Source organism: Lycium barbarum, chromosome 3 (genome assembly GCF_019175385.1).
Source record: "Lycium barbarum isolate Lr01 chromosome 3, ASM1917538v2, whole genome shotgun sequence".
NCBI lineage: Eukaryota > Viridiplantae > Streptophyta > Magnoliopsida > Solanales > Solanaceae > Lycium > Lycium barbarum.
This window is the reverse complement of record NC_083339.1, coordinates 114,693,259-114,712,171: the sequence shown is the minus strand read 5'-3', so window position 1 is coordinate 114,712,171 and position 18,913 is coordinate 114,693,259. Positions and strand designations below refer to the sequence as shown.

The 18,913-nt window shown below is 35.4% G+C and overlaps 1 pseudogene; it reads right to left on the bottom strand.

Moving 5' to 3' along the window:
• Positions 1-15,271: 15,271 nt before the first annotated feature.
• Positions 15,272-17,801, bottom strand: LOC132631908 (putative germin-like protein 9-2; annotated as a pseudogene).
• Positions 17,802-18,913: the final 1,112 nt, after the last annotated feature.

Here is an 18,913-nt window from a genome sequence, read left to right as displayed (position 1 = left end):
TTTGCCTAAATAAGCCTCACCAAAAGCTGAAAATATCACTAGTTTCCCTTTTTGAGCCTTTTTGACTTTTTTCTTGGCTAGCCGAATGAAACCTCACCCGTTGTGAAATTTATCCATCTTCACACCCGTTTCCTCCTTGATGCTACTAGATAGACGAGGCGAAGCGCCTAAGTTGGGGGTAAATTAAATGTGAAGTAGATGTTGAGAACAAAGGTTGGGGGTGGTGGAATTTGATAGTAGAAAGTCGATGTGGTAGTTGATACTAATATAAAAAAAAATAAAATAAATGGAAACACAAAAAGAATTGCTAGTTTGATAGGAATAAAACCACATCGAGGTCGAAAACGTGAAAGAAAATAAAGGGGTTGGAAAGAAAAGAGGTGAATCAAGGTAAAGAGATGTTGTAGTGTCAATGAGGGTGAGTCACTAATACCCAAAAGGTATCCTACCCATCCCTAAGCCTATATTACAAGCCGAAACAAGTCCTAATGTGAACACAACCGAACGAGCCTAGGACGAGAACATAGAAAATAAGGGCAAGCCTTTGATATTTGCATGTGTAGTTATGAATTCTTTGTGAGTGTTGAGTGTTTTTCTCTTCTCTTTCATCTTCGTCCCATTCTTGTCGTATATATGTGTGTTGGGACATTCTTTGGTCTATGTGAGGGCATAAGGATAAGAATTGAACAAAATAAAGTGACCGTCGAAAGTAGCGTTTGTGTGCATCATAATATGTTCGATAATGTAATGTCATGTATTGAAGTTTCATGGTTAGTCATAACGTTCTTAAGTTGTGTATATTGCTTTACAATAGACAGTTGGGGTGGTCAGTTGAAGGAAAACATGCATGCCAGAAGTTCCGAGTCAAAACCGATGTAGACATTGTTGTTCTGTGATATCTAAGTGTTAGATTGAGTCGTTGTGTGGTATGGCCTGCTTGAGGACAAGCAAATACTTTAAGTTGGGGGTGTTGATGTGGCGTGATTTTACGCCACAATCGATGTTTTTTGGCTATAAGTTTTACTTGTTTTTAAGCAAGTCTATGTGGTTTTACGTGTTTTTTAGTGTTTTTCAGGTGAAGGAACAAATTTGACATGACAACAGTTGAAGTGCAGAACCAGGTCGTAAATGCAGTTTACGGTCCGTATTCTACAATACGGGCAGTATTCCATGGTCGTGTTAAAGGATAACAGAACCAGAAAGGAATGTTCAGAAGATGGTGATTTACGAGCTCAGTTTACGGACCGTATTTCAGTTTACGGTCCGTATTCCATCACGTATTTAACCAGTTGAGCATCTGGCAGAAAGTCGAAGTGTTGGATGTTGAAATACGACCAGGCAGTTTACGGAACGTAAACCACTTTACGGTCCGTATTTCAGAAGGGTGAAGTTGCACACAACTGAGAAGATGACTTGGGCGTAAACCACTTTACGGTCCGTAAAGTGATTTATGGACCGTATTTCGTAATGACGGGACCAAAGAGCAAATCTGTAACTTTTATATTTCCAAAACTCATAAATAGTCATTGTAGGGTTTTAATAGTGATCAGTTATTATATTTTTCTCTCTTGACTTAGAATATCAAATACTCTCTAGTTTTTGAAGATTTCAAACATCAATTCAAGTATTATCAATTCATCTTTCATTCCAAAGTAAGCAATTATGAATTCTTCAATTTCTTATCTCTTGTTCTGTGTCATGAGTAGCTAAATTCCCTTACTAGGGTTGTGAACCCAATGATGGGTGTTTTGTGAATGATATACACATAATGGATTATTAGGGTTTAATTATTCTTCATTCTTCACTCATAATTAATGGTTGCAAACATTGATTAAAGCCATAAACCTTAATTTATTTGGGAAAATAATTAGGGTTGGTAAGAATAACTAACAAGGACTCAAAGCTTTAAACTTTGTTTAATAAATTCACTTAGGAATAAGATGAATTTACTTGGCATGATTAATCGTTCTTCATGGTCACTTTCTTATATTTGGGAAAATCATAGAAAGACATAATCTTTATTTATTGGGAAATAGTAGAGATTCACATAGAGATTAAGTGCATTCATATAATGGTCCATTATAAGTATATCAAGATCAATACCCATGATCATACATCCTATCTAGCGGGGACACAACCTTAGTTTCTTTTACCATAAATTTCCATCAAAGCAATAGTTTAGCAATTAGTTATAGAAAAAAAAATTAACTTTTACCAAAATCATCGGATTAAGACATTAGACCTAGAACTTAGCATCTACGACTTTTAGTAACCTTTTCACACCATATTCCCTGTGGGATTCGACCCCAACCTTGTTGGGTTACTATATTTGACAACGTCCGCGTTATACCATTAATAGGTGTAATTTGAGCGTATCACTAAGCTAAGGCGACTAAGAGCTAACGAAAATTGGGCAGCGTTTCCTTTGTTTCAACAACTTTCTCCATATACTCTAACAACTCCCAAACATCAATAGCGATACTCGTAATATCATAATCAATAGATTTCCCAAGTTAAATATTGTTCACTTCTCAAATTCACTTTCAAACCATCCATAACTATGAGTACAATACAACACCATATTCGTTCTTCACATAATACTTCCTCAACGTCACTAGCATCATTCATAACGATATTATACTCATCTCATACTAAGAATCACGACTCAAATGAACTTACTACCCAAAATACCATTACTTCCGTATTTTGAGCTCATATTCTACTTTCTTCTCTAATCCAAGTCTCTCAACCACTCAATACTTTTAATAACATGAGATAGTTGTAAAACTCACCTTTGATTATATAGGAATGACCTTTGAATGAAGATACTCCACTTGAGAAAACCTCCAACTTCAATTCCAAAGGGAACCTTGACTTCCACAAACCCTAGTGATCTTCTCTACACTTTATTCTCTTGGTTCTTGATGATAAATCTTGGATCTCTCTTGAATTTATGTTAATAAGGGGTATGGAATATTCTAGAGGTCTCATGAAGTGTGGAGAAGGTGGAAAATGAGAAATAAGGACTTGGGTCTTATATTTATAAAAATTTAGAAGCTGCCCGTAATGGATTATACGGACACTTATACGGTCCGTATAAGTGACCGTATAATACTTCCAGTGATGACCCTTCACTGTGACTGTTGTACGGACCGTTATACGGACCGTATAATTGGTCGTATAACTCACCCTCTTACCGAAATTGCTCTCGTTGATTCGTTTGATCTCCAATACTTATGGAACCTTATTAACACTTGTTTAATACTTCACTAACCATCTAAGGAGCCCAATAACTTCTTCCCGAGACATTACTAAATAATCCTCAACTCGTTACTTGCAAAAGCCTTTCCAGGCACGACTTATACTTTACTTCCTTCAACAAACTTTCTTCTCTCGCCTCAAATGTCTTTGGAATCATAATTAGAATTATTAAGTATCCCTTCTTACTTGTAGGGACATCGTGTACACCATCAGTTCCCGTTAGTCTATTTACAAGACAACGATATGAAATTTCCGAGGTGTAACACCTCTTTCACGGGAACCTTTACACATTCAGCCTTTTCAAAAGTGTAACTATTATACGCCACTTTTAGGTTTGGCTATTTTTCTTTGATAGATTTTTAAGGAAAAGTTGAAGCTTAACAAATATGTGATTTTTTTTTCTTTTTTCGTTTCTCGATGTTTCTTTGTAAGTAAAAAAAGAATGAGACTCGTTCAGTAGAGAAAGGGACACTACTATGCATGTTATATTATAGGCTTCTTTTAGCAAATTGTTACTTGTCCCTTGTTCAAATTATTCACAATTCTAGTAAATTACAAATTTGTTAAGCTAATCAAATTAACTTCATCAATTAATTGGTTGATGTATCTTCAATAACCACTCACCATATTATACAATCTCCATATACAAACAAAAAGAAAAATTCAACTACAAATTCCTCTTGTACCCCACGCACCATCCAAAGACCCCCCCCCCCCCCCCCCCCACACACACACACAAAAATATTTCTCTATATATATACACCACAAATTGTAACACATCATCAAAATTGATTTATTCTCCCCAAAAGTGAAAATCAATACTAAGGCATGGCTAGTAAAAAAGAATACACTTTTAGAGAGTTAGCAAAGTTGGATGCTAAAGAACAAGCTTTCATTGAGAAACGAAGGTCTGAACAATCAGTTAATGAACGTGATCCGTCTTTGCCAAATCCTCCTCCTCCTATTGAACCTAAAAAAAATGGTGAGGTGAATATGGCGATTAATGAGAAATCTTTAAATCGTGATAGGTAATCACTAATCTCTATTTTATATTTAAGAAGAAACATGGAAGATATTTTTTCTTCCCCATTTATTTTTTTATGACAATCAAAAGTTCTATGGATACTTTTTCTACGTACCAAAAATCTTTCTTTCTTCTCCATTTTCCGTGAGATTTACCGTCCTCCCTATTTTGTTTTATATGTCACTCTTTTCTTTTCTGTATGTAACAAAAAGGATGTCGCTGTTTGAAAACTCTGTAACTTTAAATATCTGATTTTATCGTTAAGGACATGTTCTTATAGTCATAAAAATGTCATGATATATATGTTTAAGAATGTAAGTTCTAAGGGTACTTTTGGCACATGCTAAAAGTCTATTCTTTCTCTCTTTGATTTCGTATCCGTTGAACATCGCCATATAAAATGAAATAGAGGATCTGTAGCTTTATTTCTACCATCATTTATCTAATATTTTCTTATGGTGATTTTCTATTGATGCAGGAAAAGTAAGGATAATGAATTTGATAAGAAGGTTCATGAAGAGTTCTTGCAATGGAAAAGAAGAGAAGTGAATTTAAAAGAAAATTTAGGGAAGTAGAGGCATTGAAGGGATTGAATGTCCTGAGTGTTAAGCTTTGACAGTTTAGTTTATGACAATTTCATTAGTTCTTGTTATATTAGTATTATGAAGGGATTAATAGGATTTGTCCATGAACTAAATGTATGTTTTAATGATTTCATACTATTGATTCAAAAAGCCTTCAATCTCTTAGTTATCACTTTTCTTCCTTTATTAACTTGTTGCAATGATTTTGAATTATTGTTTTAGATGTATCAAAACCAATTAGAACAAAGGATTGAAACTGTTTATATCTAATTTCAAAATTGAAAAAATGAAAATATGTTGTAAACTACTGTCTAACCTTCCGATATTAATGAGCTGAATCTCAAAAGGAAATTACTGAAATCCATAAATTAAGTAGTCATTTGACTCATTTTACATCTCTCAATCGGTTACTTTATTTTATATTTTCTTTTTGTTCAAACTAAAACCACCTAAGGTGGTAGAGTGTATATTTGAATACTAATCGTATAATTAGAAAGTGAAAAGTGAATAGATGTTGGAGTGAGAAAAAAATACGTACCATATAATTACTATAACAAACACGCTTCATGAGTGAATTTGTTTACTAATTAGAGTACTATTGATTTCTTACTACACCAATCAATTATTTCAAGAAAATTGCGAGAATCATAAAAAGAAGAAAAATTTACAGAAGGTTAGAAAATAAACGCTCCCAAGTTCACTCACAAGTAGGAACCCTCTCTAAAATTAAATATTAATTCATTCTATTGTATATGAGTGAGGCACAAAATAAAACTTCTCATCATATACAATAGAATGGATTGGTAGTTTATTTTTATTGAGGTCTTAGCCAGAGTCCAGAAGACCAAAATGGTTCCTGTTTAATTTCTAAAAGTTAAAATTCACATCACATTCATTTCATGTGTTGAATGAAATGACATATAATAAATCTCCTTTCATCTCCACATATAGAACGAATTAAATTTAAGGTCAAATATGGGTACATTAGAATCATATAAATGAAATATAAAGTCATGAGCATATTATGCAAATTGAAATAAAAATACACATTGATGCTGGCTATGCATCCACCAAACACAATATATGAGGGACTTGGTTGAATACCAGTTCCCTTATGCAACGTAGTAAGTACAGAAGGCAAGATATTACCATGGAAAACTCCTTGCTTAAGGGATTAAAAAGCACGACCTACCCCAGTCGGATTTCAACTCCACTACACCAAGCAACTTCAGGTTACAACTCTATCGTAAGCTAGGAACTAACTCCTATAATCTCTCACCCTTACAATAACGCTTATGTAACCTAGGAACTAACTCCCATAGTCCATCAACCCTTGCAATACTCCGATTGCAAGCAACTCCACTAAGCTAACTCTAGCTAAGGACACTAATACACTTAGACTAATCCTAGCCTAATGTAACACTTAACAACTTGAGGAAACATACTTCCAACAAGCACTCTTTGAGACTTTTGATCTACCTACAAACAACTTCCTTTAAAGAGAAGAGTAGGTTTACAATTTAAGCACAAACGAACAAAGACACACACCAATATAAAGAACTTAGACTAAAACTTGTGTCTGGATTAGGTTCTTCAAGTTGTAGGTGACTTTGTTCTTGAGAGATCTTGAGAACTTGTGTCAGTATCTTTGCACGATTTAGATTAGGTTTTCAAGTCTACCAAATATGTTGTCATCATGTTGTATATATAGTGGGAGCATGTGGGGAGAAAAGAGACAACTCTTCAATTTTGACCTAAGGCATGGGTCAACTCACTGCTATACTTGTGTGACGTGAGTGGCACAGCTTTACAGCTGTCTCTGTCGACAGTGCAAGGTGCACAGAGAGCAGATCACAGTCCAGGTCTCTATCTGGTTCTGAAATAGTTTGACAATCATCAAAACACGAATGCACTTGGAACTATCACACATAGATACCTCGTTGCTATTACATATGATTTTTACACCATTACACACTGAATTCGTAAACTAACTAGTTTAAACAACTAAAAAACTGCTAAAAATCGACAGACAAAAAACGGTTCAAAAAACCGACGGAAAACCGACTCACTGCGTCGGTTTTTTGTATTTCTATTTTTTTTTAATTATTTTAATTAGAAAACCGACGGACGACGTCGGTTTTTTTGGTAGAATTTTAAAAATATATTACCGCCAAAATAAACCGACATCCCACGTTGGTTTCATTAAAAAAAAATAATAGTTAATATAAGACCGACGGACGACGTCGGTTTTATTTTAAAAATATTATAAATAATATGCAATTCATTTTGTTTTTTAAAGAAATAATAAACATTTTTTTAAAAGAAATCGACGGACAGGGTCGGTTTCTTTTAAAAAAAAAAAAAAAAATTGGGTCAAAAGCCGGTCAAACTTGCGGAAAAAACCGACGGACAGGGTTCGTTTTTTCCGTCGGTTTTTCTTTAAAATGTTAGCAGACGGGTTTTATGCCCATTCTGCTTCTCTTCCAACTTCAAAACCCCCTTTCCCCCCAAACCCTACCCGCCGCCCCCCTCCCCTCTGCCCAGCCCCGCCTCCCATTTTCCCGCCGCCCAGCGCCACCGCCTGCGCAGCCTGTCCCACCTACCCCAGACCCGTTTTGAAGTTAATAAATTGAGGTTAGTTTCTCTTAAATTAGGGCACTTAAAATTCTTTCAATTTTAGTTTTATTTGTAGATTTTAGGCCTAATGCTAGTCATTTTAGCTTTGTTAAACATCATTTGCAATGTTATTAATGTTGAATTTGTGAAAAAAATGTAAACTTTATTTGACTAGTTTAGTTGTCATTTTTTTTTTTTTTTTTGGCTTGAGATTGTGCTATATTTCATGTTCTTTGTCAATGTATTTGTGTTAGCTTAGTTATCATTCTTTGTAATATTATTGATTTTGAATATGTGCAAAAATGTATACTTTAATTATTTGACTATTTTTTTTTTTTTGTTGGATTGTGTTTTTTGTTAGAATTCCATAAGTTATTAGAATTGTTATTGATCATTCCAAATTAGAATTAGTTGAGATTGTGCTTTTCAAAGTTAGAATTGTTAAGTTATAGTATTTCTATAACCTCAATACTAAAATGTAGATTTTATTTCTCTAGATTTACTTTTCAATTTTTAGAATTGGTTGGAATTGTGCTTTTCAAAGTTAGAATTATTAAGTTATGTTAGAATTATTAAGTTATAATATTTCTATAACCTCAAAACCAAAATGTAGACTTTATTTGACTAGATTTACTTTTTAATTTTTAGAATTAAAGTTAGAATCCATAAGTTATTAAAGTTAGAATTGTTATTGAGAATACAAAGTTAGAATTAGTTGGGATTGTGCTTTTCAAAATTATATTAAAGTTAGAATTTATAAATTATTAAAGTTAGAATTGTTATTGAGAATTCAAAGTTAGAAGTGGTTGGGATTGTGTTTTCTTAAGCTATACTTTAAGTTAGAATTCTTAAGTTATAATATATTTCCATAACCTCAATAATTTGTAGGTATATTTTTGTAGATGGATTGTATGTGGATGTATAATATGAATAATAGTAATCGTGTGGGTGTACATGATGAATTTGTTGAAGGTGTTGATGGGTTTATCACACACGCAATGACACTTCACCCTTTTCAAAATGAAGGTGTAATTAGGTGTCCTTGTTCTCATTGCCGGTGTATGAAGTATTTGAAACCGGAAGCGGTTAGGGTTCATTTATATAGTCGTGGGTTTAAGCAAAAATATTATGTTTGGACTGATCATGGAGAGACTGATGGGGTCAATGGTATATTTTACAATATGGTTGTCGGTGAAAGTAGTGTGTCGCAGGAATATAGTCATGTCCAATATGATAGAGTTAATGATATGGTTAATGATGCTTTTGGCGTACAGTCTAGGTTTGAACCTGAGCAAAATTTTGAGGAACCTCCTAATGAAAAAGCAATGTGCTTCTATCAAGAATTAGAAGAGGCTAGTCATCCACTTTGGGTAGGGAGTCAGCATTCTAAGTTGTTTGTTGCAGTTAGAATGATTAACATCAAATCAGATTGGACTATTGCTAAAGCTGTTATGGACTCAATGATTAAGCTTGTAGGGGAACTAGTTAGTCCGGAATTCGACATACCTAAGAGTTACTATGAAGCAAAGAGATTGGTTTCCAAATTAGGATTGTCGTATGATAGAATTCATTGTTGTCCAAACGGTTGTATGTTGTTCTATAAGCAAGATGCTGATTTAAATGAATGTAAAATATGTGGACATGCGCATTATAAGCGGACACCTAGTGGGAAGACGGTTCCAATTAAGGCGATGCATTATTTACCTATTATACCTAGGTTAAAGAGGTTGTTTGCATCGCCGAGTTCTGCTCCTCACATGAGATGGCACAGTGAAAATAGAAGGCCACCTGGTGTTATGTGTCATCCATCGGATGGAGAAGCGTGGAAACATTTTGATAGAACTCATCCTGATTTTGCTAGTGAACCAAGAAACATTCGTTTGGGTTTGTGTGCGGATGGGGAGTGCAAGGACAATGGACAATGATAGGGTTGCTGCAAACTTTGAAAAGAAGGGGAGTGCAAGGTTGTCTGATTGGTTTTCGAGGGCTAGAAGGTATATGACGATGCCCCAATGGCTAAACGCTGAACAGTGGGAGAAACTTAAGGCATATTGGCGAACTCCTGAGTTTATCGCCAAGTCTGAGCAGGCAAAGGCTGCCCGTGCATCCCAGAAAGGTGGCTCTTTGCACACTGCGGGTGTAAGAAGTCAGGGGCACGTGGCTAGGACAATGGTAAGTAATTTTATGCTTTTAAAGTTACCTACGATCAATATATCATTATTGAGCTATTAATTTTATGTTTAACTTTTTTTTTTTTTTTTTTGCAGAAAAAAGCTACGGGACAGATGCCAACTCAGGATCAGCTATTCGTAAAGACCCACACAAAAAAGAAGAAGCAGGAGTCGGATCCGACCTTATGGGTTGAGGATAGGGCTCGTAATTCCTACGTAAGTGATAATTTTATTATTTAAGTAATTATATATAAGTTTAAGTATGATATATTCGTTATATATTAAGTTTCATTTTTTAATATACAGACGCAATATATGGAACATGTGGACCAGTACAGCCAAACTCAGCCTGAGCATCCGAGCCGTCCTCCACCGGAATTAGAGATAGATTTTTGGTGTAGAGTAGTTGGGGGAGTACAAAAGGGTAAAGCGTACGGTCTAGGCCCAAGGAACAACTTAAGTCGCCTTCGGTCAGGATTGCGAGGTGAAGGGTCTTCTCGACAAGCCGAGGGAGTTGATGGTGTTCAGGTCATAGCTATGGCGCAGCAAATTGCTGAACTTAATAGGAAATTAGCTGAGACTGAGGCAAAAAGAGTTGAGGAAAGTAAGACCATGAAAGCGAGCATTGAATCGCTAATGGCACAAGTTAAAAGCCACATTGCATGTGGACAATTTGGTGTGCCCCCTTCTCCCCCCCCCCCCCCCCCCCGACCCAGAAGATGATGATGACGGTGATTATGTAGCCCGGACACCGGATGATCAGTTGTAGTAGTTTGGATTTAATAATGGACTTATGTTAAAACTAGTTAATGGTACTTTTGGTTGGACATTTAAATATTTCTAAACTTTGAAGGTCTATTTAGATCGTATTTGATGTGTTTAGATAGTGTTTGATGTGTTTTATTATTACTTAGGGTGATTTTATGTGTTGTAGCTCTTTTAGAATTGATTTGGAGCATTTTAATGCTAGTTTTGAGCAGCTTTTGGTACTGGTTTCTGTGCAGGTGTGGTTGCAAAAAATGCATGATTTGCATGCTGGAAATTTTCCAGAAAACCGACGCAGTCCGTCGGTTTTCTGGAAATTAATTTTGCAAATTTTCCAGAAAACCGACTCTGCTCGTCGGTTTTCTGGAAATTAATTCTTAAATTTTATATAAAACCGACGCACTGTGTCGGTTTTTTAATTTAAATAAAAAAATTTAAATAAAAAACCGACGCATTGCGTCGGTTTTTTCATAAAATATATATTATTTTTGTATAAGATAAAAAATCAGAAATTAAAAAAACCGACTCTGTTCGTCGGTTTTTTTATTTTTTTTAATTTTTGAATAAAACCCGACGGACTACGTAACCGACGCTGTCCGTCGGTTTTCGAAAAGCGAGGCTATGTAAACCGACGGACCGTAAAGGGTCGGTTTCCCGTCGGTTTCATTAAAAAAACCGACGTAGGCCGTCGGTTTTTGTCATTGGTTTTTCCCCTTTTTTTAGTAGTGTTACATGATAGAGAATCATCTTAGCCGTCTCATCTAAATATTTAAAATTATTAATGAAGAGAAAAAGTATATTATGACGTACTTTCATCTTTTGATAACTCGCATATGAGTTGGATTCTTTTTCTTCGTACCTCCCGAGAGTGTGGTGAAATGGATGTTGTTAGAGGCGGAGTGAGTTGTGATTTAAAGTTAATGAGTTCTGAAGTACTTTTCTGGGTTCATAATTAAATATTTAAACATGTTTAATGAATCTTTTTTAATACAAATACAGATCTAAGTAAAAGCTACCAGGTTCGTCCAAACTCGCACCTAAAATTATAGCTCCGCCCCTGAATGTTGTCTCTCCTGCTAAGACCAGAAGTCTTGAATTCAAGTTCTAACAGAGAAGCACCTGATAGTGAGCACTTTCCCATTTAGTAGACTCTACGCAGCACGTAATCAGATTAGTTAGGCCAATATATCTCGAATCCTGGATGCATAAAAATACAAAATCTTTTTTCCTTGTCAACTTTTGATAAAATATTTTTGATAACGAGTGACAATAGACATCTCGTAAGATCTTGTTTTGAGATTTATTCTTGGGTTATAATATTTATCGTTTAGTCTAAAAGCTTAAGTTTTGAGAACATTTAATTTATTTCATTAAATAATAATAATACTCACTTAATTTGCACATTCTATATATATATATATATAAAAATAGAACTCTGATCGCTTGTTTATATCGAAGATCCTCATCAGTGTGTCATAGCTAAACTCTTATAGTGGTAGGTTTTGTATTTTTCTGCATACAGTTTCTGAGGATAAAAAAAGAATAAAAGCTCATTTTCTTTAGGTGATTATTATTACACTTGACTCCATTTCCCAACTGTGCTTTTGGATTAAAAAAAACTTAAAGTAATTATTGACTAGCTGGGTCGCATTTGGCATTTAGCAACAACAATATAGAATCAAAACAACTGAGTTCACACTCAAATATTTAAAAATATTTTATGAATTTCCTGATAAATATATAGGGTCAAGGAATTAAATAACTTATCAGAGTTACGTAAATTTATAGGCTACATTGTTAATCCGCCTATGTTTAGCAATAATAGTAAAAAAAAAAATGGTTTAATTATTTAAAGTCACTATAAGTCTCTCTTTAACTTAAAAGTTAAAGTTACCATGGTGAGACCCTTCATCAGTTCGCACTTAATTGCTTGATTTAAAAGGGAAATCATCTATGAAGTTTACTTATTGGATTTAACTTATATATATCGTCTGTGTAATTGTTTTTTACGATATCAATATATTTTAACGTGTTGAGGAGGTTATCTATCGCATTATCCTACAGGATACGAGTTCTGATTATTATAAACAATTACCTATAATTATCTTTGAAATTCTTAGACAAAAATACCAAATAAACACCACTTTTCCAACTGAGCAATTTCAAATTATGACAATCATGTTGTTCTATATATATATATAGGGTGCCGGCACCACATAGAGCTGCATATTTCTTCTTCGAACATACAGCCTGTTTGGATGGGCTTAAAAAAAGCAGCTTATAAGCTGTTTTAGATAAAAAGAAATATTTAAACGCTAAAAATGGTGTAAAAACTTATGTTCGGTAAAAAATGAGGTGTTCACAGAATGTCCCTCTTTGCTTGGAAACATGAAGAGTTTTCAGGCAAAGAAGTGAACATTGTGACTGGTTTTTGATCTGGCCATTATTGAAAGGCGAAAAGAAATAAAAGAAAAGAATGTGACTGAGTCCTGATTCTGGGCAATCTACATATCCCGGGTTATAAGGGAATCAGGTCACGTGTAGTTCAAGTGAGTAGATGGATCTTTTAGATAAGCTAAGCCAAACGGGCCTAATTATTTTTTTGGGCTTATTTTAAACAAAAAATGACTTATAAGCTGGCCAGCCAAACACTCAAAAAAGTTGAAAACAGTTTATAAGTTGTTTTCAATCCAAACGGGCTCATAGAAAAGGGATAAGCTCTTGCGAGCTGATACAACTTTATGGTGTGTACATTTGATTCCTTGCTTAGTTACCATCAGAAACATGCAAATATTCATCTTTGTAAATTGAAACCAAAAGGACAGTAAAAATACTAGAGAAAACAATAAACAACCACAAAATAACTAACATGGGTTTGTAGTGCGATGGTTCAGTGTCCCTCCACCCTTAACTAAGGGTGGGCACAGTCTGGGCCAACTCGAAATTCAAACTTTTTAAATTTTTTGTTTGAATTATGGATTGGATTGCGGAGTTTATTTTTAAATTTTATGAATTTCGGATTGGATATTGAATTTAGTACTATGAATATTTGGATATTCGAAAATCCAAAAATTTTCATACCTTATATTCAACCCTACCTATATCATATGTGTCCACTAGGCCAATAATACTAATAAATCCAATTTCGAAAGGTCCAGTAGATTAATTGTCTACGGGATATGACCATATCCATTATAGTAATAAGTCCAAATACATAATTTTTTACTAAATCAAATATAATATAGTGTTTTTCTTACAATTAGATATAATCTTATAATTCTTTTATCTTGCATTGCCCATAATGGTTTTTGCAGCAATTGCCATTGTGCTAGGTGCCCAAACTAGCTCAAGTTATCCAAGAAATTTTTTTTTCCATTGTGCTTACTATTATAGAAGAATAATTAAGATCTAGATTTTCCTCTGTGGAACTCACACTTGAAAAATATTCTTGTGTTGAAGTACATGAAGATACACTTTTGAATTTATGCAAAAGTATATATTAACTGCTTTGCTTTCTAGTTCTAATTTGGTTTCATAGTATGCTAAAATGTGTAACTTGGTAACTTGGACACATGGATTTAGTTACAAATAAGCCTGTCTTAAAGGCTCAAAAGTCAAATCCGAAATATCCAAACCAATTACTCCGAAACCGAACTTAAAAAATCCAATCCAATCCGAGCTTTGTTTGGATTGGATTTAGATTGTAATTTCTTCAATCCGAAAGCTGAAAATTCAAACCGAAATTTTCATATCCAATCTGATCGCCCGAATTCCCACCGCTACTTAACCTGATAGTGGGATGGTTCGGTATCCCTCCACCCTTAACTAGATCAGGTCTCGGGTTCGAACCTTGTTAATGAAAAAAAAAATCTTGTTGGGAGCACTGATTCCAAAATGGGTCCTGCAACACGCGATCCGATCAAATTTAGTCGGGCTCCGCATTTAGCAAACACCGAGGGAAACCAAAAAAATAACCACAAAAAAGAGGAAGAGAACGAGCAACATGGGTGGGCGTGGTGGGACGGTTCCAGGTCCCTCCACCGTTAACTAGATCAGGTCTCGGGTTCGGGCCCTGTGAATGGATAAATCCTGTTGGGAGCGCTGCCTCCAAAGTGGGCCCTAAAACGCGCAATATGAATTTAATCGGACTCCAATGCGGGTACCGGGCACAGGGTGGGAAATAAAAAAAGATAACCACAAAAAAAGGAGGTGAAAGAAGAAGAAGAAGAAGAAGAAGAAGAAGAAGCAGCATTCACTTTTGTCTGAAGTCATTATAATACTGGGTATTCATGCAAACAAAATTAAGGCGGGTACTAGTTAAATGGGGCGACCAAAATAGGGTGATAGAAATTTTTACAGTTATAATTTATTTAATTGTCGAATAAATTTTTCCCTTTATTATGATTAAAACATATCAAAAGCAACTTCATTCCCACGTCTCGAACTCCAAACCTCATACTAAAGATGAAGTACCACTTCAACACTACCCTAGTTGATGTTAGTTTTGTTTTTCAGAACAGTGTATCTTGCTGTAATATCTAAAATTTCAATTTTTTCAAATTGTTCATTTGAAGACCACTTTCCTTAGATCTTCCAAATTCTGTACTTTCTCATTCACTATATTCTGTTATTCTGTTAGAAGTGGATTTGAGCGTAAGGGTTCCTTTCCAAGGTTCATCCTTGGAGGGTGAGTCAGGGCCACAGAACAGGCTGAAAGGCATAAGCGATCGATAACAACCCACCAACAAAATTCTCCAGAAACTAAACTCATACACTCACAAAACAAAATTAAAATAAAACGAAATAAGTTTCTTGAGCTAACCCCCTATATACTCCACTACTCAAGCAATTGAAGTCACAAAGCAACAAAGATATATCTTTAAAGGACAGCAGTACATCAGGGTGTTGATTCTGTTTTGATCTTCTTGATGGTTGAAATATCAGTCTTAAATGATTTAGCAAGTACAAAATCACTAATTCCACTATTAAAAATTGAGGATGGCAATGAAACAGTACCAGGACTAGCATTGCCAAGAGCAGCTACACCAACTATTTCAGCCTTCAATGATTTAGCAAGTACAAAATCACTAATTCCACTATTAAAAATAGAGGATGGCAATGAAACAGTACCAGGACTAGCACTGCCAAGAGCAGCTACACCAACTGCTTTTTTTCTTATGATCATAGTTACACTGATAGTGTTGTTGTCCTTTAGGAAAAAGAAAAATGCCCCTGCTTTTAGTCTCTGAGTATACAGAACATCCTTCATATCGACGAAACCAACCTCTAAAATACCTTCCAGGAGGAGAAATAGTCCAGTGGCACGTGCATGGTAGTGAGGCGGGTTTACAGAACCCGGAGGGAATTGAAGCACAGCTAGTGACACTCCTTGACCATCAAGTGCTGGAAACTCTGCCTTTGTAGCCTTTTCTGTAGTACAAGTATCTATAGATTTTTTAAATATACCGCGCATCGCGGTGAAGTAATTGGCATCCACAGATGTTTGATTTGTTGGGACAATGAAATCTGAAAGGATGTCAGGGTCACTTGCTATTGTTGTTCTTGATGTGGCAATTGTAAAAATTGAAATTAGGAGCAAGAGGGAAAAAGATTGTGAATTTCCAGGCCATGGTTGATGTTTGGATTGGATTGTTTTTGTGATCAAGAGATGCTTTCTAATTTGACAATTTTCTTGCTAGTTTATTTGTTCAATTTATACTGTGTTATAGGTAGCATACCAGAATTATTCAATATGCAAGTGGTTACAGATTTTGAGTGACTCATTCAATGATTCAGGTAAACATTGTATCAAAGACAATGTATCTTATTAGTTTTTGACTTTACACAATTTCCCCTTCTTCTGCTCTTGTTTCTATACATCACCTGAGCTTTTGGTCTCATCATGTATGACTAACACCATTTTTGCATATATTTCTTGTCTGCTTAGTTTCTGGAACATAGAGTCCATATAAAATTTTAAATTATACGACAAAGTAAAAGAGAGACGCAAAGTTAAAGTCTAGGAAAGGAAAAACACAAATCAACTATGCAGATTCCAACACTGTAAATCATTGTAAAAATACCTTACATCGGTCGAATTGAATCCACTATTTGGATTCCACCACTGCAATCATTGAAAAAAAAAGGATTAGCTTTTGAAACAGAAACAAAAAACTCGATTTTGCCTAAAATAAATTTAAAACCTTAATAGGTGTCTAAAAATGATCCCTGCTTGTACATTTTGGTGTGTGTGGACAGAGAGGAACAATAGGTGTTTTGAAGGCATATCAACTCCAAAATTCAGTCTTAAGGCCAAATGTTTAGCATTTCCTTTTATTTGGAGTAATCTTTTCCCTGTCGATTCTCATGAATCCTTTTCGGACTTAATTTAATAATGTTTTGTAATAGAGCTAACATTGTTTTGATTGTTCTTTTCCTTCCATGTAACCTTGCATCGATGTTCTTGATGCCTTTTATAAAGTAACCTTGCATCGTGTTCTTGATGCCTTTTATAAAATTCCTTACTCCAAAAAAAAAAAAAAAAAAAAAAGAAAGAAAAAAAGAAACAGCAGGAAGCACAAAAAACTGAGAAGTCACATACCAAAAAGAAGCAAAAAAAGAAAGAATTCCTGACTGCATACGGTGTAATAGGGATTCATCATCATTTGCAAACTCTAATTTTACACCAAATACAAACCAAAATGATGTTGTCAGATTGACTTTTCCATCAAAAAACACTCCTACCTACTCTCATGTTCCTTTCTTTCTACGTACTGCACCATATACTTGGAGGGGAATTCCAGATGTTCTCTTTATTGAAGATCATACTCGTCACAGAAAACATGCTCATCACCATTCTTATTAACTGCCAGTGATTGGAAACAACGCAAATTGTTACCTTTTCAAGAAAACCTTTTTCACGGGCAGCTAAAAGAGAAATAGGTTTGGCTGACACTATTGGTTTTACACTAAAAGAAGGTTAACCAAACTTGTCGATTGTATTAAGCAATTGAGGTTATCACCATACAAAAAAATCATAGTCATTGGAGGTGGAAAAGAGAGAAGAGAGCAAAATGAAAAATGAAAGACCCCCGCCTAATCCCTATCCATCATGGAGCTAGTATCAATATCGACAAGGACTTGTCAACAACGATTAGCACCATTATGACAAAAGAGGTGCAAATACATAACAGCCAGTTGGACAGTTAATTAATGAATAAAATGATAAGAGTGAACTCACATTGCAATCCCATCTTTGGGATCGAAACGAGAATCAATTAACAGATAAAGTGTGGCGTGACTTCACAGTAACATCTAAAAGCTCTCCCTTCTCAGGCTTAGAGATAGCAAGGAATGCCATTCCCAATTTTGTATCGGAACAAGGTGTCTCAACTAGCAGCAAGAGTTCACGTCCATTGTACAGGTTAACCAAAATAGGGAAGGTAAGAAAATCCCCATAAGGATCACTAGAAAGTTCCCATAACTTCTCTGCTTCAAACCATGTTTTACGGACAAAATCATATCCATGCAAGCACAGGTCATAAGCGAACCAATACAATGTTGAGTCCATTACCACCGGAGTTACATCCATCACCACATGGTATAGTATGTAAATCCTTCTAGGGACGAGAAACAGCGGATGAAGTTCAAGGCGGAAAGTATCGTCGGACAAGTTGTAATAAAACGAGCAGAATACAACTTCTTTTACCTCACCACCGTCCGGTGACATGAGGAGGTTTGTATGGAGATTAATAAAGGCAGTAGCAAAATTCTTGAGATTGAAAGCACAGGGATGGCTGATTCCGGTGTCAATGTGATAAACTTCACCGAAGACATGCTCATCCTCGTCTTCCTCCTCACATATAACGTCTTGGAAATAAGCCAAGAACAAGGATCTTATTCCCATGGAGAGGGACGACACGGGGACTGTAAGGCAGACGTCTCTGGGAATAAGATGATACAATATCCAAGGAAGAGAGGTCGTTGGGGCTTGTGATGATGTTGTGCTTATACAATTCCATAGGGGCGACTCGATTCTGCCAGCCCAGTAGATGTGCTCACCCATAAGGGCCCAGCCTCCTACTCTATCGACCCCCAATTCAGCGATCGGAGAAAGAGAAAGCTCTTCATCCGTCTCCGGCAAGGACTCTAAATCAATACAATACCACAACTCCGTATCATTAGTAGTGCTGTGACCGTGGACATATACCTTCAAAGGCCGTTTTGCCATTGAAAGTTTTTGGGATTTGAGGAAGTGAATTGCACACAAGTAGTCCTACTTCTCTTTCTTAGATTACCGAAAAGTAGGGCTGGATAAAATACCGAAAATCAGAACCGAGAATTTCGGTATTGAGGTTCCGGATACGAGATACTAATATCATCCAATATTCGGTATTTAGCAAATACCGAATTAGTTATTGAATTTAGGCTCACCCTAATTATAACCTACTAGTATACGTATCCGCTCGATGTGCGGACAAAATTAAAAGAAT